We start from the raw sequence: 24,479 nt of genomic DNA, 5'->3' as shown, positions 1-24,479 counted from the left end.
AAATCTACTAATGATTACATTTTAAGTCCTTTTAACACTTTGAGTTCAGCAGGTTAAGCCTGCTGGACCTAGTGGCATGGGAGTCATGTGTCTCCTGTATCTGAGAGATCAATGTTTTATAGGAGGTTGGCTTAGCAATAAACAGTGAAAAAAGACCATCACTTTACACCTAGTTCTATTAAACATACAGCACTACCTTGCTGAGGTACCTAAAGGCTAAGTAGTCTCTCTGGCAGCCATGGTCACCCCTCGCCAAGCCAGAGCTGTCATGTGAGCTCATGTAAATCTGTTCCATTTGTGGAAAATGAAAAACTCAAGAAGCAAAAGAACATAAAATGTACTTAGGAAGTCATTTCACCATCCATGAGGGGTTACTTCATTAAATTTAAACAGATCTGTTTTCTGATTTCACTTAAAATCAACTTAAGGGTACGATGATTTAAAAAGGTAGTAAGGAAAATAAAACAAATACGCTGAACAGATATTCTTAAAAATATATTTCTCTGTTATTTTGCCACAGACTCCATTTTTGCCAGGAATGGACTGTGGCATTTGATATAGTAAAAGCAGATGGCATTTTGTTCAAGGGGAATAAAAATTTGAAACAAGACAGTTAAATTTATTGGAATTTGAAAAATTTGGCACAAAAAAATATTCTTTGAATCTAACCAAGTTTACAAGAGCTTACTCAATTGTTACAGTCTCAGCATCTTTCTCCAAACTCACAGCCTTTCTTGGATCTCGTCATGCTCAAATTCTTACACTCTAATGTTTGATTAGGACTGAACAAATTAGATGTAGTTTGTGCTGGAAAATCTGTTTTATTTCAAAGCAGTTTTGTCAAAATCAATAAGCAACTGCAGTATCTCTTCCTTATGAAGTTAACCTGGCTATGAAAAGGATATGCATTATTTCTTTGGATCTCTTAAATACCTGATTTTCAGAACCAGGGTCAGTTTGGGTAAATTTGAGAAACCTGAGTGACATTTGCCGAAAACATTTCCTGATGGCTTAGTCTTTCAGAATATGCTAAGCATCCCTTTAGGGTTTAAGATACCCCATGGCTTACTGAGGCCCACACTGATGATTATCAGTTGAATGGACTCTGTCAGGAGAGATTTTGACCCATGAAAACAAGGACTTCCTAGAGAATAGATAACAAAAACCAAAGGTTCATCCAGTCATCTCTGTTTCTGTAGCTTACAGTAAACAAAGGAGCAATGTGAGCTGGCTGCTTAGTACCTCTTTTTTCTTATTTTTCCATATGAATTACTTATGGAGGACTGGGTTGGTAATCTGGTGGGCTTTAAGTAATGAGGCTGCTTTTCTCTAGATCAGAGACAAGATGTTTTAATTTGCTGTCAGGATTAAATGACGGCCATTCTTGCTGGTAACTTTCTGCCCATGCAGTGAATGACTCTTTTGAGTGATTTACTGACCTGGGACCTGGTGAAGCAAAGGATTACAGGATGAAAATATACACTGCATAAAACAGGTCACATGTCACCAATAAAAATACCAATAATCCAGGTTTTATTCTTCACATTTCATACAGAACTACATCATTGATTTAAGACCATTCCCTACAAACTACTGCACTAGCTGATTACCACTATGGTTTTCTGTAACAACCTTCTATTGCTGCAGCCCCATACTTCGGTAGCCCAGCACACTTCAGTAATGATGGTTGCCTGGTAATACTTTCTCAAAATCCCTTTATTAATAACAGCAAACTTGGGTTTCTTGCAGATGACTTGTAAGTAACCCGAGAGGGATGCTGTATTAAAAGAAACCCAAACCTTTCACTGCAGATCTTTGCTCACAAGTTTTCATCTGCAAAAAGGGTTTTCTGAATCTGAACTTGGACCACTACAAGAAGTAAAGATTATTAAACTGCTCAGACCTGAATGTTGTCAGTGTGTGGTTATATGCAAACATGGAGATTTAGTTTTGGCCCAATAGTGAATTCTCGAGCTTGCTGGAATTGCCTTATCCAGTGTCAATAAGTTTCTCTACTAGAAAAATGAAGTAGTGACCTCCGTAATCCCATGTAAAATAAACCAATTCCTGCATTCAGTATGTTGTTTGGTCCTTCTCCAAATGTGAAGGAAGGTCATGGTTTCATATCCTACTACATTCAGTACTTGACCACCTTAAAAAATAACTTAAATCCATTTTGCATTTTCACATCATTTCCAAATGTGTTAATTTTGTCAGTTTTTCTCCTGTAAATGGGTGAAATGTACTCCTTTGTGTTATGTGTAAGAGTACTGTTGGGATTTCTGTAAGATTCATTTTAAGTATGATTAAAAAACAATAAAATACAGTGGTGTTGAGAAAAATATTTCCTGTAGCAGCAGGATATGCTTTTTTTAAAAAAAACTGCAAGTCCCAAGCTGGGCTGGAGTCTGTGAAAATCAAAGGCATTTTTTAAAAGATAGAAGACCATGTAGATTTGGCATACTGACAAAATCCCACTTATGGAATCCATTCAGTGTCTTAGCCACAAAAATTGCAGAAAGAACACCAACAAGACTTTTAGTTTCCAGAGTACTGTATTTCTTTCTCTCTTCTCCCTTCTCTGTACTCATTTCCTGAAAGTTGGCACATTAAGGAAAGGAAATGGTATTTTTTAAAGAGAAAATAATTAGTTGTTCCTGAAATTCCATCCCATGGGTTATCCCATTGTCTTTGACATACCTACAGTACTATAATTTCATCTGAAGAACTGATTTCATGAGTTTAATTTTCATGTGTAAAGTGTATTTCCAAAATAAAGCCTTTTTTTTCTTTCTTCCTTTTTTTTTTTTTTAAATATAACTGATGTGTTTTTATCCTGTCATTTTAAAGGAAATGTATTAGGTAATTGAATATTCTCTAAAAAGCTAGATCTTTAAAGTCAGCCCGAGATTATGCTGAATAATGAATAAACAACAGAAAAAAAAGCTTCCAAATTCCTGCACATCATTATGTTTTTTGAGAGGTTTTACTGAGTGGATAAAAATAACCACAGAAGCATTTTAAGGGTAAGAAAATGAAAATAATGACCTGATGATCCTTTATACTCAGTATATAGGATATTTTACTCATTTACTGACCTACTCCTGTAGATTTTTTGTTTATAGCCAGGCAGCTTCAAACCACTTGCCTCTTCTGTTTTCATCTGGAAGTACTGGGAACTCTGTAAATATCACCAGCCTTCAGGTCCATGAGCTTTTGAAGCCAGAATAAAGTGGAATGACACCTTTCCCCTACCCTGTGATGTTTCCTCCTTTCTGTTGCCAGGGGTCGGCACTGTTTTCTACAAGGCTTCTTTTCCAGGCAGGATCAGCCCTTGGGAGCTCCAGGACTCCAAGGGACAGCAGTGTGAGTCTCTCAGCCATATTCCTGCTTCTTTGTCCTAGGTGCTAAGCAAAAACATGCATGGGCACAAAGCTCCCACCACCCAATTTTACTCACAGTGCAGAAACCTGAAGGTGGGGGAAGGAGAGCAGTAGTCAGATCTCAGAAGCAGTTGGTCCAAATTGCACAAGAAGCTTTGCTCAAACTTGGCAAGTGTCAGGTGTTTGCCACCACCAGCTCATTCCCTTCCCGCTGCCTGATGAATGACGCTAGATGGCTGACCAGACTAATCAAATACAAATGCCTCCAAAGGAGCGACAAGAACTTGTGTGGATTGCAAGTGTGAAGTTGCATGTTGATGGCAGAGGTTTCTTTCCAGTTGCATAGGTTTTCATCCTTGGAATTTGATTTCCAAGGTATTACCGTGTGCAGTGGAACACGGAGGCGAAAGGATGGTGCTGTCAAGAGATGCTGTACAAAGTGCTTGTGGTCCTCCTATGTCCTTGACTACAGGATGATATGTCTTGGTTACTGCTGTTGAGGGTGTACATAGAAAATTGAGCCTATAAATAAGTAGTTCAGAGAACACTGGGACCAAAAAGGCCTGATTTCCTGTAAATTCTCATGTTAGGTTTTATAGATCTTTGTCCTTTAGTTTTTCAGGTGGTTGGAGCATGTATTTGGGCTCTCTTCCATGTGGATTCTCTGGTGTCTAACAACATTTGAGCTCACATTACTCTCCATCTCTCACTGGTGGCATTAATAGGGTTTCTCTCCGCTGCCTGCCACATGCTTTCAAAAAAGTGGGTGGAATCTGAGACTCAGAAACCTCCACAAGTGTGGTTGGAACTGTGCTTCCTAACACAAGGTTTGAATTTGTCCACCAACGTAGAGCAGTTTTAACTGGGCAAGGGAGCTATAATTCCACTGACTCCAGTGTGGTTGTTGAAAGGGCCAGGAGGCAAAATTGTACATATGTGAAAAATCCCAGGATTTTAGATGTTCCTTTCAAATTGCAGTAATAAGCAAAAAACATTGAACCAGATTCATGAAAGTGAAATTCTGTGGTTTTTTGCAAAACACAAATATTTTAAAGAATAAATAAAAGGTGCCTCTGAAGCTCTTAGTGATAGGAATGTGATCAAATTGGAAATCTGGAGGCTCTGATAATCCTGGCTCCTAATCATCTGACCAGGGAACCCTGACAGGAATAAGGTATCTGATACAGGTTGGTCACAGCTCTGAAGAGTTTGCATTTTTCAGCCAGGTGCAGCAGTCGCTCCTAATTCACACAGTATTTTTATGAGTCATGTCAGATCCCAATCAGTGCCAGACCCTGTTGGCATCTTACATGATAACTTAGCAAACAGGAAAAAAAAAAGGATGATAACAGAATACTAATATTAACTTTGTAAGAGAGAGAAAAGATCTGTTGCACATTGATCTTATTAAGTAAATGATTTACTGGAATTTCCTCTTGCTTTGCAACCCGCCTGAGAACATATTCGATCCCAACTATCTAAGGCCTGGATAATTTCATTTGGCTCTCTGCCAGCTATGACACAGCCATTTAACTCTGTCACTTTTCTTGGTCGCCTCCATTCAGTGTTTGTTGTTGACTTCTGTTTCTAAAGTAACAGGACAGTATTTTCCTAAGATACCAAGGACATGACCAACAGGAAACTGGGAGGTCTCATCTGGCTCTGCTTAAAACTGGATAATCATTGAAAATTTGGTCTGAGGTTGAAAAGGACAGCACTAGCTTTCTGTTCTTCTTATAAAATTTGGTTTTATATATCCCAGGGTCTAAAAAAAAAAAAAAAAAAAAGGAAAAATAACAGAAACTATATAACTGTGGATAAATCAGGCTTGATTATGTTTGGTTATCTTAGTTCCTGTCTTCAACTAGTTGGACACAAGAAGATCTGTTACCAGCTTCCTTGCAATTTGGAGCTGCTAGAATAAAATGTAGGGCAAATGAATGATGAAAAATTTCTGAGGGAGGTGATTTAGTATGAAAAATAATTAACAAAATAACTTAATTATGACATTGAGCCTGCAGTTTGATACTTCACATTCTTATGTTTAATTCCCACAGATATATAAATGTACATTTAATATTTGTGAAGATATAATAGGGATTGCAGGTCTGCAGGGAGGGATATGCACATGAAGTGCATATATGATCTCACTATTGTGATTTCAGTCCAGGTCTTTGATTTCTAAAATTCTGATATCATGATATAATGGAGGCATAATCAAGATACATTAGAGTCACTTTGGATATCTGAACACGAAGCTGTGGGACGCCAAGAGTTTAACAAATTACCTGATATCTACCAATTTATCACTTGTGCTTGTTATTGGGCTACAAATAAAAACAGACCTGACTTCTGATTTGAGAATCAATAATGATTACTAAAGCAGTTGGTGAAATTGCTCTAGTACCTGCTGATAGTAGAGGGAGTCTGACAATCCAGGGTTTGTGAAGATTGCTCTGTCTGGTTTTGCTAGTTAAAAACTAGAGGCATTATGTGAAATGGCATTTTTATCACCAAAAAGAGACTTTTATGACTTGTAAATATTGTATGTTGAACAAGAGGGCACATCACTACTGACAAATGTATTTAAACAGTAAAAACACCTAATTGGGTTTTATTGTACCTGTATTTGTCTAGCAGAGAGAACTGATTACGGGAAGATCAATAGACAGGACCATTCATTGCAGCAACCTAAATGCATTTGGGCCAATGAGAGTTTGGAATGAGCCAGGAACGTACCTTGAAACCAACTCCCTCACTGCTGGAGATTGCTGTCCCACATCCAGCACTGACAGAAGTATGAATTGTATTAACTGTGCCATTATTTCTTACAGACATCAGCTCAGAGGTAAGCCCAGTGTTTGCAATGATCAGTGTGTAGGGTGCAGCAGCTGAAGTGAGGCTGCTACAGTGGAGGAATAAGCACTGCCCCCATTAGGGGAGAGAGAGAAAGGAGCACATGGTCCCTGAGAGTCCGGACCTGGGTGCTCTACGACCTCACTGGGGGCACCAGTCAGAAGACAGAGGTGGGAAGGACAATTTGATAGAGGCTACACTGGCTTGCTGGGTCGCAGGGTCCTTTGAAAGGTTGCAGGGGACATCTCTTGACCCCTGCCCTCCCTGTGCTTTGGGCTTACTGTCACTGTCAACAGCACTACAGACCCCAAATCACAGTGCTGAAAGGGTAAGGCTTTTTCCTCTGTCCTGTTTAGCACCTTTATGCACCAGGAATAATTTCACCCCACATGTGCTGATTCCAGAAATTAAAAGCTGTGGTATATATGCTTCAAAGTAAAAGCGTTACTTTTTTTGCAGCCTTTGCTGTTGCTACATCGACTGGCTTAGCCTTGGGCTGTGTAGCCCCCAGATGCACGACTGCCTTCTTCTGTATCACTTCAGCCTGGAGCATTAAAGGGATCCACTTATAACTTCTTATCAGCACAGCATGAAGACAGGAAGAAAATCACTTTTAAGAAACAGCATGCCTTTCAAAATAATCAGCTCAAACTTCTGGTTCAGATTAAACACAATAAAGCTTGGGTTGCACCCGTACTATATCCTTTGGGGAAGAAAACACCACAGAGGCGTTGTTCATAAGAATGGATTAGGCTTGCAGAGATCAGTAACTAGTATAATCTGGAACCTCAATTCAGATGCTTTGTTTTTTAAAAATAGGGTTCACTGGGGCAAATGTATGCCAGATGTAACAACCGTGGCCAGCAAAACTAATTATTTCTATTTAAAAATTCCATTGCTAACACAAATGCTGCCTGGAATGGTGTGGGTTCATATTTTCAGCATATGAAAGGGCTCTGCAACTGCTGACATCTCTGGAAGCAGATTGACCAGTAAAGCCAGGAGTCCTCTGGGGAAACAAAAGCCTTCTGCTTCTTTTATTAAGTGTATCATGTTTTCCTCAGTGCATGCTAGGCTAGGTACAGTTAGGAGCCATGAACGTGGGAGAACATCCATTGGTGAGTCCATCATCAACTCTTTCAGCTACGTAGAGCGTATGAAAGGGCATTCTTCCCATAAAAACGTAAATTACAGTGGAGAGAAAGTATTCCCTCTGTCCACAAACTCTTTTCAAATATTCATTAATTGTGCTTGTCAGCACATGCACATGCCCGTGTGTGCTCACAGGACATGCAAGCAAAACTTTATGGGGGGAAGTACTGTAGAGTTTTATACTCTGTCCAGTAACTCTTGCTTCTATTCCCATGCCACGCACTAGTATTGTGGGTCATAAAATCCCTTCTTCTCTCTCTTCCCAGCTCATAGTGAGGCTATTTCTGAGTACAGAAGAAAACCTCTTGATTTTGACCGTGCATTGTCTAGCATTTCAATGTATAATAAAAAAATTGCACTCACAGCTCAGGTATGACTATGAACTTCCCAAAGTTTGACTGAGTCTGGAGCCTGTATGCACTATTTCAGTTACAGAGTGATTAAACTGACTGAGTTTTACTGAAGGAAGTCTGAATCCATGAGTTGCTTAGTAGACTTGTAGATTTAGGCCCAAAGACCCATCCTAGACAAGAATTTAGGCTTGTTTAAAGACACTCGAACTTGTTATGGTCAGTTGAGTGCCAGATTTTCTTAAACTGTTTTCTCAGCTGTATTTTGCATTGAGGTAGGGCTCCAAAACCATCAGGAGTAGGAATTTGTGTGATTTGCACTTATATACTCATTATCAAGGGAGCATAAAAACTATGAAAAACATTGGAAGTCAAGATACAGAGTTTGTTCTCTAAAAAATCTTCAATAAAATCCATAATTTTAGAATCCTATAGGACAGAAAAAGAGAGACTCTGGGAGCCATGAGTGAGCAGCTGTTTGAGCCATTTTCTGTAGTCTACATCCCACAATGTTTCATGAGTGAGGACTTCATTTCAACCCTGTTGACAGACATCTGCAACGGAAGAGATACTGTGTGCATGGCAGAACACAAACAAGAAAAACTGATTCTAGTTCTATTGTCACTTCCCACAAAAGCATTTGGACACTGATGAGAAAAGTTCTTATCTGATTTACAAGACATTTCCTTTCAAATCAACAAAATGATGTCACAGTATTAAGAAACCCTTTGCTGATCTGCCAACAAAATTATTAATGCTCCATGATTTTTTTTATTTAGACCTTGAATGGAATTTTTGTTTCCATTTACTACCATTTAATATAAAATCTTGCCAGACTTTTAAGTCAGTATATGCCTCGCAGTACATATTGCTGTTCCCACAGGGAACAGTCTGTCACTGTCAACCTGAGAGCAACGCCTCAGGTTGTGCTGACACACCTTCACTGGCAGCAAATCATAAACTGAGAGAAGTGATTGGACCTTCAGATGAATGATGGATAGTTCACAGAACAACCTTGTTACCACCCTTTAGAAAAAGATGATGAGGGATCAAGGCAAGGAGCATTTTGCTTGCGTTCTTTTCTTGACCTACTATGACCCACTATGACCCAACCAAGAAAGTAACACAAATTTCAGGAAAAGGCTGATGTTACCTGAGAACAAGGAATACTACTCAGAAATCCAGTGACTGTAAAAATTAAAGTACATTTAAATTACTGAATTTTATTTTTTCAGTGAGTTGTTACAGCAAGAAGTGAGATTAACTCTCCTATCCACATCTGGAGTTGAAATCAGAATTTCTACCAAACTCAAGGATGTTGGAAGAAATTTTATCCCTAGTCCATAAAAGTCCCAGATTTCAGTATCAATTAAAAAAAAAAAAAAAAACAGCAAGCATACTACATCACAAGTGATTCCTTTCGGTGCAATCCCAGTTCTTGAAACATACAGAACATCGTAGATCTGTGTGATTTTTGAGATAGGGTTTTTTTTTTTTGCATTGCATCTTAGCTTTCTAAGTTTTTTCAGCCCAGGAGACAAATATTCTGGAAACTGAAGAGAGTGTGGTCAAGAATGAATGGATCATATCCTCCTGTAATGACTCTCTGACCTTCCTGGTTTGTTTTCCTTTTCATACAAATGAAGCCTCACTCAAAAACTCTCTGGGGACTCCTGAGAAAATTGAGCTCCCATTCTTATCTGAGTGGCTGTGCTTGTTCGGAATAAGGGTACAAACCCATAGTGAGGTTACTGGAGATGATTTCTGGATTAACTGCATGATTTTGTTAAATGCTTCAATAGCACATGAATTGATAGTTCAAATGAAGTATTTCAAGCCATGCAGAGATGATTTATTTGACATCTTTGAATAGCTAGTGAATGAAAACGAAGTCTCTTTGCCTCCTCCTTCTCATTTAAATCTTTATTTTACTCCTGTTGATAAGTTTATTCCTGAAGCATGCATAGCTTTAATAGACTGAAAGATTTCTTCCTCCATGGCCTTTCAGGGCAAGAGCTAATAATTACATGGATACTATAGTCCAAAACTCTTCATAGCACTTCATATGCAGAATAATGGGCTACTTAATTTTTGTTGGAGTAACAAAAGGATATGATAAAACTAGTGAATGCACTAAGATAATCAAAATGGGGTTTATAGCTAACTTTTAATAGACTCTAATGTTTCAAAGAGTAAAGTTTTGCTGCACTACCCAACAGCAAACACTTCTGTAGCACACTTTCACATCCCAAACATTCTGCACATTTTTCTGAAAAAGGAAAAAAAAAGTACCTAATTCTCTTCTCACTTCCACCATCTTTTTCCAAGGTGAACATACTTCTTTTGCAGTATTATCTCCATTTAAATAAATGTTACTGACAGAAAAATCTGATCCACCGTCTCTATGTGGATTACTTTTTTCTTATATTAAGGTAGGCCAATGCAAGGCTGACATATTCAACTGATTTGATTAAAAAAAACCCATAGATACCCCCATGAGAAGCTTGGGGAGACAGCCTTTTTTTTTTTTTTTTTTTTTAAACTCAGATATAGACTGCAAAGCCTAAACCTCTTTAGATCTCCTTTTTACAGTTTTCCAAGTACTTGCTGCAAGTCTTCAGGCACTGAAGTGGAATCTAGAGAAGCACAATTTGACAGAATTGATCCCCAAAGACATCTATCACTGCAGCTCAGGTGACCTAAAAACTGTTTTTAATGTGACACTCAATTTAATGTGTGGTAACTGTGCAAATGTTACAGACTAGAAGTGCAAGCATTTATTAGTAAGAGCAGTTGTTCCTGAAAGAAACCAGAAGGTACCACTCCAGTTAAATTTCTAATTGGCAAATTCAGAAGGTTTGTCTAAACTGGAGAAAGTGCATCACCTGTTTTTGTCATTAATAAATAACTTAAGGTCAGATCCAAAATCTGTTAAAATTTATGGAAAAGCTTCCCAGTAATTTCAGTAAGCTTTGGACAAGGGCCTATGCATCTATAGTTCTTCCTCAAAGCATTTTCAGTTCAAGGATATCGTGTGTCATTGTCCTTATATTTTAGTGCATCATAAAAGTATATCATCATCACAGAAATTTTAGCAGCTAAAGGTAAGCGTGGAGAAATCCTTTCATGCAGTATAGGGGCAGAAAAAGGAAAAATGTTCCAGCCAGACTCACTGTAAAGCTCCAACTTCCTCTCTCACTATAGGAATGATACTGTCAAGTTAAAATTATAATTGCTGATGGGATTTATGCCAGCAGTTGACCCAGATAGTGTGTTGATCATCAGCTGAAATGGGGATGTAAGCCTTAATAAGAATTGAAAGAACAGAACTGTTACGAGGAATTCCCCGTGGAGCCCTCGAACAGTAGACAGTGTTATCTTTGCAGCTGTGCGTAGGAAGAAAGCACAGACTTCAGCAATTCTCCAGGCCTCAGAATGCACACAATGGTGTATTTCACATGAACGCATTTCTCTGTTATGGCTACCACTAACATGGATCCGTGCTTACATCTGGTGCATCTGTCCCTTTCATTTTTTTATAGCTGATGGGAAGCCTACGCACTAACAAAGATGTTATCTTTGAATATTTTTTTTGCATTCTGAAGAGTATTACAGTTATGCCTTCATATACACATGAACAGCAAGTGCTTAGTGTGTGGTTTTCTACTTAAATGTGCTATTTCAATGAACAGTGGTATCTAAAAGGCTTCCTCAGACATGGACTCTTTTCAAGTGTGTCTACAGTACACTCACTGGTATATAAATATAATATAAATTTATAGTCTCCATCACATTGTAGAATTTTAAAGGCAGAAGTGTACTATAAATTAGAATCATTAGATCTCAGAATATAAGTAACAAAGATTACAATTAAGGTATATTATAAAGCACACAAAATGCCTTATTGGGAGGCAATTGGATACCTTTGATTAGCAAGAGACGAAGAACCAGATACAGCCTGGCTGTTGTCCACCCCTGCTGAAGCACAAAGTCATAAACTGAGGTTAACCAACAATTTAAATTGGTTTGTAGCTGTTTGCATCACTGCAGCTCCACAAAGGAGTCAAGTTATATTAGTGAGCTGAACCCAAAATATTCAAGTAAAATTTCAGAACCATGTTTGAAAACTGATACCGGTACACTCTCATTAATAAGCAGCTTTGCTAACTTGACTATCAATTTTACATAATACATAAATTTGTTAGTACTGAATTTAAAGTCTGTCAAGTTAGAAGTTTTTAAACACTATTTGATTTTGGCGGTATATGGAAGGTAATTTCTGTAGTGGTATTTTCTTCTTTTAAAAATGTATGGATTATCTTATGGAAAAGTTAATGAATAGCTGTCCTGGGGTGACTTTATGATCCTTGTATCCCCATGTAAATAACACAAGTAAATAACTTGTGAGAAGAATGTGAAAGATATCAGCCTGGTTGGTATTCCACAGCCTAAGTCTTTGGATATTGTGAACAACCCTTTGCGCAGAATTTGTCAAATCACTACCTTACTGTGGGTAAATATTCTGGATTTCCTGAGCTGCATGCAGCACATTTCAGAGGCATAGGAGGAACAGCCCAGCTATCTTTATATGCTCCCCACTCTGATTATGAGGGCTGTCCAGTTATATCCTCAAGATAAATTAGAACAACTTCACCGCTACTTTATCTCAAAAAGCCCCTCAAGGGGCTGTTGTGCTCGTCAAAATTCACCAGAGCTCCAAATCCTACTTATCTCACTGAAGTCGAGGGTGGGCTGATAGGAAGGCAGCTACACCATCTTCCTGTTAACTGGAGATTTCCTCCGTCTGTTAGCACTGGCAAGGAAGACTGAGTGGAGCTATGATAAACAGTATGCAAGGATATGAAAGGTTGTTGCAAAGAGGAAGAGAACAAGCTAATTCCCACATGCAAAGGAGATAGGGAAAAAAATTGTGTTCAAGTAGGAGAATCAAATACTGTGTGAAGAAAGATTAATGTTTTTGGGACAGCATGTTCACTGAGGGAAGTCAAGTGCAGGGAAAGATTGCCTAAAGCAACTGGGGAGTCTCTGCACGGAGATCTTTACAGACAGGTAGGCAAAACCTCTGTCTGGAGTGAAATGGGAATGCTTTATCCTGCCTCACAGTTCCTGACAGGTCTATATTTGTTACAGTCCCTTATCACCAGGGGGGCTGTGTATACATCTAGCTGGTGATCAGTGACCCTATCTGCCAGCAGTTCCTTGGGTAAGTCAAGAGTTACCTTGGCTAATCCTTGATTTTCGATTGCTTTGTGTCTGCCACTGCAAGGAGTTACAAAACTTTCTGTGGACAGAAGAACACACTCTGTCAACAAATTCAACCATTACTTGTCCTCACTTTGACAGGACATCTGCCACATCAACAATGAAACTGTCCTGTATGAACATCTTTACAACAATACCATGTTGAAAAAAACTCACTATACAGCTGAGTCTATCAAGAAAATAATTACATTTGTGAAAATATTTTCAGACAGAGACTGAAAATTGCCATTAGAGTAGACTTGGGTCTTGAGGCTTGGTTCTGAATGGAAAGGCTTAAGTTTAGAAGGTCTTCTCTTATGGACCCACCAGGCAGGTTTGAAAAGCTTTTAGCGCTTGGTAAAACCAAAATACAAGTATAAGGTGAATGGGACTGGGAGAACACAGCCCATGTTATTTTTCATTCATGAGCCTCAAAAGAGAAAAATTAAAGGACTACCAAGAAACTTGAGGACTGAATGGATTCCTCCTCAGTGCTGTCAGAAACATGAATTTGGATGGAAACCTGGAGGTTCTGTGCTTACAGGAAGAGGTTTGTTTGCTTTCCTAGTCAGTGCTACTTGGACTTTGTTTCTTCTTAATAGCTGACATCTGGTCACAGCTTTTCTTAATATTCAAGTCCAAATGTGAATAACATCTGATAATTAAAAATTTTGAGATAAACTTCAACTTCTGGGTGTGTGTACATCTGGTCTCAAATATGAAATGTATTTCTTACTCATAAGCTCTCAAATAAAGAACAGAAATGCAAGTATTAAAAAAAAAAAAAGTGAAATATATTCCTTTTCTCAATGCTCCTAATTACAAAGCAAAGGTACCTGTTTTCAGGTAAGGATAACAAAAATAACAATGAAAGGCAATGTCAGGCCCCAGGTCTCTGAGTGCAGATATTTTGTAACTGATGAAGAAACTGAAGTGAGTGGCAAGAAGTGGGAAATGCTCTTTTCATTTAGTCGGATGATCAGGTTAATGAATCAGACCAAGTGAGTCAGAATTTCTTCTAACCAAAGGCTCTGGCTGCACCATCAATTATTCCCCAGCACCACCCACTGAGCCTTAGCTTTCCATGTACTCCAGCTGCCAGCTACCACAGTAAACCTTCCCAGAGCCATGTCCTTCCCTTAGCCCACAGCTGCTGTCCATCACTGGCTTTGGAGCAAGTTTTTCCAACCTTTTCCCAAATGTGGGTCTCCTCCGTAGTACATAGGATAAGTTGCTACTAGCCAGAACATTGGGGTGTCCTTTTTTGGCTGCACCAAAAAGATGAATTCATTCCCCAGCTTCCGTCAAGAACCTTGATAATGATTCCCACAAGCTTTCTCGATGTTTAGTAGAAAAGCAGAACTGAACAAGTGCAGACCTCCCTACTGCTGAGCTTGGACAATAGGGCTGCTCATAATACCAGCAGATGTTTTTGCTTTTTAGGCCATACAGGGCAAACTTATTTTCCTCTCAGGAGCAAACATAAGAATAGCCAAGACTAAGAAATTCAGAGTTAGTTTCTGGAAACTCACTATTGACGAGTGCTGCAAAGCAGTACTTACTCTTAAGTAAGTAACGAGGCTCTTCTGGTTAGTACATGGAGCTGCTGGCTCAGCATAAATTGATGTGCCTTAAGCATCAAAGCTGGGCTTCAGCATAAATTGATGTGCCTTAAGCATCAAAGCTGAGCTTAGTTTTATACCCTGCTCTGCTTAAGCACCGGGTAATTTCTCTACTTAGTGCATTGTGTTTGCAAGGGCATTGTGTCTCTTCACCTTAAGGCACTGAGGTGTGAAAGTCATAGCACTCTGAAGTCCTCATTAGCATCATATGAATATAACTAATCTATCAATTTTTTACATTTCTAAAAACCCCAACACTTTATAAACTATTTTTGGTTTTTCTTCTACTTCTTTGTGCTCATAAAAGTACTAAAACTAAAGCAGAAACAAAGGGGGAAGCATATTAAACTGTTTAAAGTTTTTAGTTCACAAAAACGTTTATCTGGATTTCTTGTTTGGATTCAAAGAGGCAAAACATAAGACTTTGATGTTCTTCATTGCCTGTTAAAAGAGAGCGAATGAGACCCACCAATAGGAAGAAGTTGGCATGAAGCCCTCTTTGACACAGCAAGCACAATGTAAAGGATTAAAGGTCTAATCTAGAAGATATATTGCACACTAAACAGCAGAACCATTTAGGAGAACATTAAATGGCACTTAAGCTAAACAGTTGTCCTTGGGAACTGCAGTTTATATGTGACTGCTCTAATATCCATTTTCAGCTTGCAGGGCTTTGAAAACAAGATGTCATTGTTTTATAAAAACACACACATTTAATCTTCACTTGTGAGGCTGTTCTTGAAATATCTGGCTGCTGAACTGGCTAAACATTTCAGAGGAAACAAACGAGGCTGGTGTCAAAACTAGTACTGTTGAACTTTATTTCTGAAGCTATTTGCATGTGCTCAGTTGATTTTATTTTTTCATCTAAATAAGCAAACCACAAACTTATTCAATGATAAAAGTCCCATTTAATTTTTTAACAGTATTCCCACTGTTCTGTAAGAAAATAATAATAATAATACAGCTTAAGTAATATGAGAGCACCAAGAAAGTGGTCAGTTCTACATTCACTTGTGTTCTGCCTTCTTCATAAATTAATATTTATGGAACTATTACGAGGCTTCAGCCAAAAATAAAGACCACCCAGAGCAAGGTTTCAATTTTAGTATTCTAAGCACAGGTCATTAAAAAAAAAAGTCTTACAAAAAAGCCTTCTTCTGTAACATGTACACTACATGGATTTTCGTGCACATCACTCAGTAGGCGTGTGAAGCATATTCCATTTCTAAAAAATCACAATGCATGCTTTTATAATTCATTTATTATTTCTCCCTAGGGAGAAATCATCCTCTCTACCACACAGGCGATGAATAGAAAAGAAAAAAAGGCAACAGGGAGGGGACTGTCTTGCAGAATTATATAGCCCAGTTCAAAATCCTCCTACTTTTAACTGACGATCTAGAAAACGAAATGGAAAGAACAAAAAAAAAAAAAAAAAAAAAAAAAAAAGGAACCAAATATTTGATACCTTGAATATTTTTTCTTGTATCAATACTTATATCAATCCTTGGCACAGTGACTAATCAAGGGTACCCCTTAACTCAAGTCATTATCCCCAACAGCTATTGGAACAATAAAGTGTCATTGTGGTCCTCAGGGACAGTTTGGGTTAACTGACCTAGTGGTCTTCAGACAGCTGCCAGGAGACAGGCAATCCCAGCTGGGTGCCTGGTTAACTGCTCCAGAGGGGAGCCCAAAGGCGAAATGAGTGAGGAGAGCAACCACCCCCTGCAGGGCCTGGATGGCCTGAAGTCACGGGTGGCCCGGGCTGAGGAGAACTGACAAGGCAGTGCAGGACGGACTACTCGGTGTCATATCCATGGAACAAGCAAGCAGAGACCCTCTCTCTCCAAGAGGCATTTCAAGGGGGTTGCAAGAGAAAAGTTAGCAGTTATCCTATAATAACCTCCTGCCAAACTCCTCAGGCACCGAACCAGGGTGCCTACCGTCCTTGTTAGCATGGGATTAACTGCTGGAGAATCCGTGAAGCTGCTCCTCCCAGGTTGGGTTGGAATCCACTTAACTCTTTGTTAATTAAAAGCAGCAGTGATACCTCATGGAAAACATTCTGTGTCCGTGCTAAGTGCCTGCCACAGTTCTCTGTCTCTATTTGACATCATTAAGTAGATTTGCCTGAGAACACAGCATTGAGATGTGCAAAGAGCAGCAGCAGTGCTGAGGGAAGCTGAGCACTAAGGCAATTTGGCTAGGCCTCAAGCATCAACAAAATGATGTCGAGGGATGACATCAAGACTCTACCAGAAACGTTTTGTGTGATTTTAATTTTGAGTGGTTGTGGTGTGAAATTTGTCAGGGGAAGGATGGTGTTGGTCCCAGAAGATAAAGTATTTTAGTCATTCTCTTATCTTTCCCTTAAGAAGCCTTCCTAGGACGGTCCATTCTTTCCTATCCTCCTATATACCCATGCCAAGTATCACCCCATTCCCAAGGCCGTACATTTCCTTTCAAGACCACTCAAACTGTGTCCCTAGCAATGGTAACTTCTCTGCTTAGATAAAAAAGAAATAACCAAGAGTAGAAATAACATGTTTTATTGGAATAACTAATATCCTCAGAACAAATGCAAACTTGCAGGCACAAGTAGCCTTTTTTCAGGTCTCAAAAACAATTGCAAAATGAAGGCAATGTAATTTTGATTCATTGTGATATCTTAACCTGTAAGACACCTGAGAGAAAATTAGTCTTCTTCCTGTGTAGAGCCAGGTGACTGCTCTCTCAGCAGTCCTTCCTCTACTTTGTAGTGTCTCACTGGAAAGTTCAAGTCTCAGCACACACAGACAAGTCTTACATGTTATTTGTGTTTAGGACAACAACTAGGATTTTCTTTGTTTTACCTTTTTGGCTTTTAGCTTTGAAAAAAAATTACGGCTATAAATGCTGACTTGTTGATATTTTTGTTGCTCTGTGTATGTCCTGCATCAGGGTGATCTCCATCTCTGAACAGTGATAGACCCAAAAGTTCTGGAAAGAGCTGAAGGGCTCCCATTGGGTAAAAGAAAGATTTGGGGATAAAGATTCTGTTGGAGGAAAAAAGGTTGGCTTAAACTGGTGTAAAATTATGGCACTTAAACAGAGCTTATTTAGTCAGAGTTATTCATTGTAAGTGACATGATTTTAGACATTGAACTTTAGAGAAGTTGAACAATATCAGAACTTTTCCAGATGCAGAACATGGTAAATATTGGAACTAAAATGTCTGTAGTGTACAAAACATTCTCTCAACTGCAGTTGGCTGCTCCCATGCTGGAACAATGCGTACCCACAAATAGCAAGTAACAAAAACACTTTCTATTTCTTAATAGGCTGTCTGCTGTTAATTATTTTAGTTACTTGCTGGGAACAATAGAGGTGAATTGGAAATGATCGTTCAGAAATTATGAGAAATAAATAACTGTTTTCAATGTTTTGGACTTTACTAGTATATAGTGCCTCTCATGAGGTGATCCCAAATCATTTAGAAAAGGGTAACTATTAGTATTATACTCAATTTACAAGCTAGAAGAGAGGGGCTAGGAAGTTAGTAGGGTGTTTCACTTTGAACAGGGTGCAGGCATGGCTTTTGCTGCAGCTATTTATAGAGGATTTACACAACTGTAGTGTTTATTGTGTCTTTCAATAAAAAGCAGCTGCAGAAACATGCAGCTGGCAAACTTCAGTACCTGTGAGATACCAAAGACATTATCCAGAAAGCTGATGCACAGGTACAAGGAGATTCACATGCTCTCTGCAGAAATTTAAGTGTTTCTTTTCTAACAAAAGTCTGAACCAATTTTAAATGTTTATGTTGTTTATGTTCAAAATTCTCTTCCTCTGCCTGTTTAAAGCCAGATCCTCATCCTGATATAAATCATCCATCTGTTCAAGTTCCTGAGATAGGTGTTTGCTGCATAGTTCTGCAGGCTCTGGCACAGGTATTGTTCCTAGGGAGCCTCTCATCCACACACTGAAATATTTCTTCAGGGTTAGCAGTGCTATTGACCCAGGTTTAGCCATATGTATGGGCTGGAAGCTGTGTGCTGATTGTGCTCTAGCTGATATGGGACCTACTTTCTCATGAGAAAATGGTGCAAATGTTGACTCTATGACCCCTTTCAATCCACTTACAGACCCATCTTCCTAAGAGTTCACAATGACTCTCACTTCTGCACATTAGCAATGTAGGCTCTATACTCTCTCTGTATACACATCATGTAAGAGACATGCAAAGAAGAAAGGATCAAAGATGTGGCCATAAGCTGAACATCTGCTTCTGCCCATGATCTGTTTTTCCTTGACGTTTTCTTATCTCACATGCCGTTCATAAACTCCAGAACTTTGAAACCAGCCCCTCCTGTTTTCCATTGCATTATCCTGGATTGTGCTAAAAGAAAAAATGCAATTTCATGTATCTAGAAATTAAGACCCCGTGGATAGCTCACAAAGGATATGTGATCGCTCTTATGGTCAAAGGGCTGGAGCAACACTGTTTAAATTGCTGCCTAAATAAGATATGCTAAGTTTTGTGTCTCTATTTATAGGTTTCTTTAGAATTCTGTAGATAAGTTTGGGCTTAGAACTTTATTCTTTAGGTGAATTTCTTGTGAGAGGCTGCATAAAGCTCAGCAAAACTTGCCTTATTAAGAAAGAATGGGGGAAAAAATCAAAAGAGTCTGGAGATGCTTTGATTGAAAAAAGCTTGTTCAATTTCAAAATTATGTCCTTTTATCTGGTGAAACACTCACTTTGATCCTCACTGACTCTATTTCAAATCCTAATTTTGAGATTTCGTTGTGGGACTCATCCAAAAGTCATCAGAATCATTTCTACAGTTTTCTGTGTGATTTGGATTGGACTCTACCCACATGTATCCACTTAAAATGGTCACTCAGACTCTTGAGATCACCTCCCTTTCATCTTCTTGCAATAGAAGTTAGGGTTTCTCAAGACAATATGATATCCACTCTCCATCAGCAACACTAAGAGTAGTGGATGCATAAAACCCCCCCAGCCAATACATCAGATTTTGCCATAACTTCACACTGTGTTCAATCCTATTGATGTCAGTTCTGTGCCGTGTTTGGCCCCAGATTTTCCCACAATGGGATCCCATTCTTCTTGCATGAGAATATGTCTTGGACAAATTGCCATGTCACATGCATTCAAAGGGCCATGATAAACCCTCCATCTTTGCACGGGCTCCCAATTACATCAAAGGAATTTCTGCATACAAAACAAGGGTAAAATATGCCTCTAATTTAAGGTTAAATTATACCGTTAAGACATGGGCTGAAATAAGGGGCAGCAAGGAAGCTGAACCACATTAGGGAGCACATCCAAAGCACTGTCTCAGAAAAATGCGATCCTTTGTACTGTGAGCATTTGACTGGAATGGGGAAGAATTTGTGATGTGCCTTTTCAGGGAACTAGCTGTCTCCTTCCTTCCAGACAGGCCCAGTGGAATTCAGGCAAGAAGAAATTAATGATTTAATATGCTCTTTACCTCTCTTTTCACACTGATTCCAGGCAAAGACAGGGCCTGGTCCCTGGGTCCCGCAAAGACTATGAAAAGGCAAGGATGGTCTTACTCTTACTTCCCCCTTCCACTGTATGTGTGCTTACTGTGATGAACAATTTACCTCATGGTGGAAAAAAATCCAAACCTGGTTTAGCAGTAAATATTCTGATAACACATGGGGTCATATGGAAGAAACACACCTATGTATGTATGTTCCTTGTATATGTAACTATGATTACAAAAGTAAAGATGAACTGTTGTCTGTAAGGGTCTAAGATAATAATCTAAGTAGAGGCTGACAATAGCACAGGCCTTCTAAACCGGAACAAAACTGGAAATTCAACTCTCATCTGGGAATATTATGAAAATACAACTGAGGAGGAGATTCTTCAGAGCCAGATATTTGCTGCCACTGTTTAAATATTTTGAGCAAAGTGAAAGTAAAGTCAAAGGTGGTAGAATCATCTCCCTGGTCAGTCTTCTATTTATCTTTTCTTTCACCTTAAATACATTGTCTACAGATCAATATCAGGTATTGATACTCAAGAGTTCTCCTATGGCACCCTCACAAGTAGCACTGTGCTGGGAACTGCTACACTTCCATCAGGTTGCATATTCTGGAGTAAGGGAAAGGATCACTTGATCCCATGAGATTTTGGAACTATTCACTGTAACACAATTTTTTCTTATTGCTATCTACACAGCTACCAAAAAAACAGTGATTTGAAAGATTTGGGGTAGAAGACTTTAAATTGTGTTACAGGAGGATTTTACAGAGGATTCAGTGGATTTAAATAATTTATGATTGCATCTGACTTTAATTGATGTATCCCAAAGTCATACATATAAAACGTGATGCCCTTTTCCACAACTTTTGTTTTATAAAAAACTCCTTGTATAGTTCATGACAGTTTTAACTTTTCACAAGGCACTCACAGACTAGAATCATCTTCCTTGTGGGCCTGCTAATGGAAATCCCCTCATGCAGTTATTAGTCACTGTCTTACAATGGCTTCTTGTCTCTAAGTACTTTGATGTTGTACATAAGAGCCGTGGATCAATTACATTCATTTTTCCCATTTACCGGGCAAATATTTGGACATTTTCTGTTGAGTTGATTCAAGGCAGAACTAAACCAAAGGAGTTGCATACTGTGCAGACATTTCTAACCTTCAGAAGCTGAAGGTTTTGTGACCTGGGAGAATTAATAGATGTTTATTCTAGGAGGGTAAATGGAAAAAGACCATTTCTATTTTAGGGAGATAAATGAAAAGCAGGGAAGATGGGTTTTGTTATGACAAAATCGTTCACATGTGGCATGCTGAAATGAAGAAAAGCAGTTATGTATTTATATTATAATCCTTGAGTATGTTTGTCAAGAAAGACTCAAGTGGCAAAATGCATTAGTAATTGTTGTGTTTCCTCACTTGTCAAAACAAGAATTTCCACTAAAATTAGTCTGCTAAGGTAATCTCCATCACAAATATTCAAAACACACTGACTTTCTGCAGTGAAAATCCAGAACATTTTTTATTACCATGTGATTCCTCCCAACAAGGAGAACACATATAGCTATTTCTTCTTGCCTGTTTCAAACAATAGCTGTAAGTCTTCCACCACTGTGTCAGAAACACATTCTGAAAATGTTTCACTCGCCAGGATTCTTCTGCAGAACAGAAGAAGGAAGGCAAGCCAGCTGGCATGCCCAGCAGTGGCAATCTCAAGTGCTTACCATGCTCAGGAATGTTAGAAAGCATGAGCAAACGGGAGGCATTCTCTAAACATGGTGCTACAGTTACCCCTCAGCTGGTGCTGCTCTTCTAAACTTACTCAAGTTAGCTACAAACACGGACGGGAATTTTGACTCAAACAAGGCTTTCATTGAGAAGAGACTAGTGCTCAATTTGGTCATTGATTCTTCATTAAATCTTTTTTTTCAGCAGACAGCACAGATTCCCTGAAACCACTTTTTCCATAATCCGTAAAGGAATTTCTGTGCCTGTGGTATAGACGAACCCTCTGTTAATTCAGCTGTATTGCTGCTGTGGTTCTGGGGGTCAGAACATGTCATCTGTACGGAAAGGCAGCTTGCATGGCCTTCCCCCTCTTCTTCAGAGGTCAGGAACTGCCCAATGATAGGAGTGGTGAATCCAGAGAAGTAACCCCACAAGCGAATTCCTCCCCAGGAAAAGTTTCTATTTGTCTGTGAAGCAAAAAGACGTTTCTTTTTGTCTAAAGATTAAGGAAAATGAGGTGATGAAATTATTGTCAATATTATCTTCTTTAGATAATAATTAAGTAATGGATTTAGAACTGTTCAAAGAATGAACACATAAATGGATAACATACTGGTTGTTCATTGCAAAGTCAGGATTATGATTCTATTTCTGATGAGGTTTTAATATTTTTTTAAGTCTTTCTGAAATAATATGAACTACTTCTAGAGTATTTCCATTTCCTGAAAAGAAAGGATTGTGACAAAAAGCCTTTGAAAAATAATAACATTTCTGTAAATCATTTCATTAACGTTGTGTGGTTGGAATAGAAAATTAGTCCAGTTTCAACTCTGAAAAAAAATAAAAATTGCAAACTTAAACATGCGATTGTTTTCAAGTTCTTAAAATCCATTTGTAAGACTTGATACAAAATTTTCATATCTATCACTTCTAGGAGAATATCTTGTGTCACAAATGTCAAGGTGTTTCAACAGGAGAAGGTATAGGTCAGCACTGTTATCGGCTGTATCTGCTGTGACTGCCAGGGAAGGCATAAATCATGGTTATCTGAAGGGCTGATGCTATTCCATTCATGTAAAATTGAGTCTGGAGAAACACCATCGTAACCAATGGACTGTACAACTGTACAGATAGCAGGACGAGGGTGCCCCAGACACATTGTGTTTTGCACATTTTATCTTTCTTTACACATTTTCCTGCTCTCCTCTCCTTTCATTTATTCCTTAAAATGAAAGATTGTAAAGAGCTGCAACTGGAAACAGCCTTATCACAGGGAACTGCCCTCAAATCAATGTGTCTTTTATTAGGCATTGTCTTGAATCTCCCAACCACAACTTGAACTGAGGACAAGAGAAGTTGGTGCCTTATTGCGTTATTGTAATTTGTAGCTTGAAAAGCATTATTTAATTTTCATTTGAAACGGATTTGCAGCATATGCAATTTCAAAAAATAGGATGAAACGTACTGTCTTGTTCCATTTGTGGGCCAAGCACTTTGTTGGAGGCATTGTCATTCATCACAATGTCATCTCATGGTTATTAGTTTGCCTGCTGGGTAGAGGCATTTCAGCTAAGAGTGAAAGTACCAATTGTGCTAACTGCAGTTATATGTTTGCAGTATATTGAAGAAAATAGATGTAGTCTGGGACTTAAGTTAAGAGTACAACTTCTGTGAGGTGCTGAGAACATCCTGCCAGATGCTGTGCAACCTCAGCTCCCATCCAGGGTGACAGAAAGCTAATGTGCCCTGTCTTTTTCAGGGTCAGACCACTGGTGATTAAACAATTCTAGCAAACATGATCTCATCCTTATTTGTCTGGGACATTATGAAATACAACATGAAGGAAGTTCAGATGTGGTAGCAGAATACAAAGCACTAACACACCCAGCATGATGCTTGAAATGTGTTTCTTTATAATCCTATATTTCCCAGACAAACACTTGTAAACATTGAAGTAAAACAAAACACATTTTCTTTTCATGAAAAAAATGCCTCAAAAACCACAGGATTAACAACACTAGGGAAGGACAATCCCCTGAAGGGCCTAAATCTTGTTTCCAAAACTTGGGCTAAGTTAACTGTGTTCGAGCTCAATTTCTTCACAATAGCACATGGAAAACATTAAAAAAAAAAAAAAAAAAAAAAAAAAAAAAAAAAAAAAAAAAAGTATCACAGTCAAACATACCCTGAATAGATTCTGAAGTGATACCTCATGATTTGAACACTTACTGATTACATTCCAATGATGAGGGTGGGAAATGGAACTCACACACACTGGATCTGGTTTCTGGCTTGGCTGCAGGTTTTCCTGCATACACAGGAGCAAATCAGTTTCTCTGTGCTGTATTGTGCTCTCATAGCTAAAGAAAATAAATGATATTCTGCTTTGTTCAAGTCAGAAGAAACACAAATGGGAGAACTTACCTCCCATTCCTGTCTCCAAAAGCAAAGACCACTAAATACATGCTGAGATGATAAGAAGTGATAGCCTTATTTATTTTACCCAGTAAAACAAAAAACATTGTGGAAAAAGCTCACTGTTGTTGGTTGCTTTGTTTGCTGAACCACACTGTTTTTGAAAATAGATAGAAGACTGTGAC

Source organism: Chamaea fasciata, unplaced genomic scaffold, assembly GCF_029207755.1.
Source record: "Chamaea fasciata isolate MVZ Bird 193981 ecotype frontalis unplaced genomic scaffold, bChaFas1.0.hap1 SCAF_3, whole genome shotgun sequence".
NCBI lineage: Eukaryota > Metazoa > Chordata > Aves > Passeriformes > Sylviidae > Chamaea > Chamaea fasciata.
Note: the sequence above shows the minus strand (reverse complement) of the source record.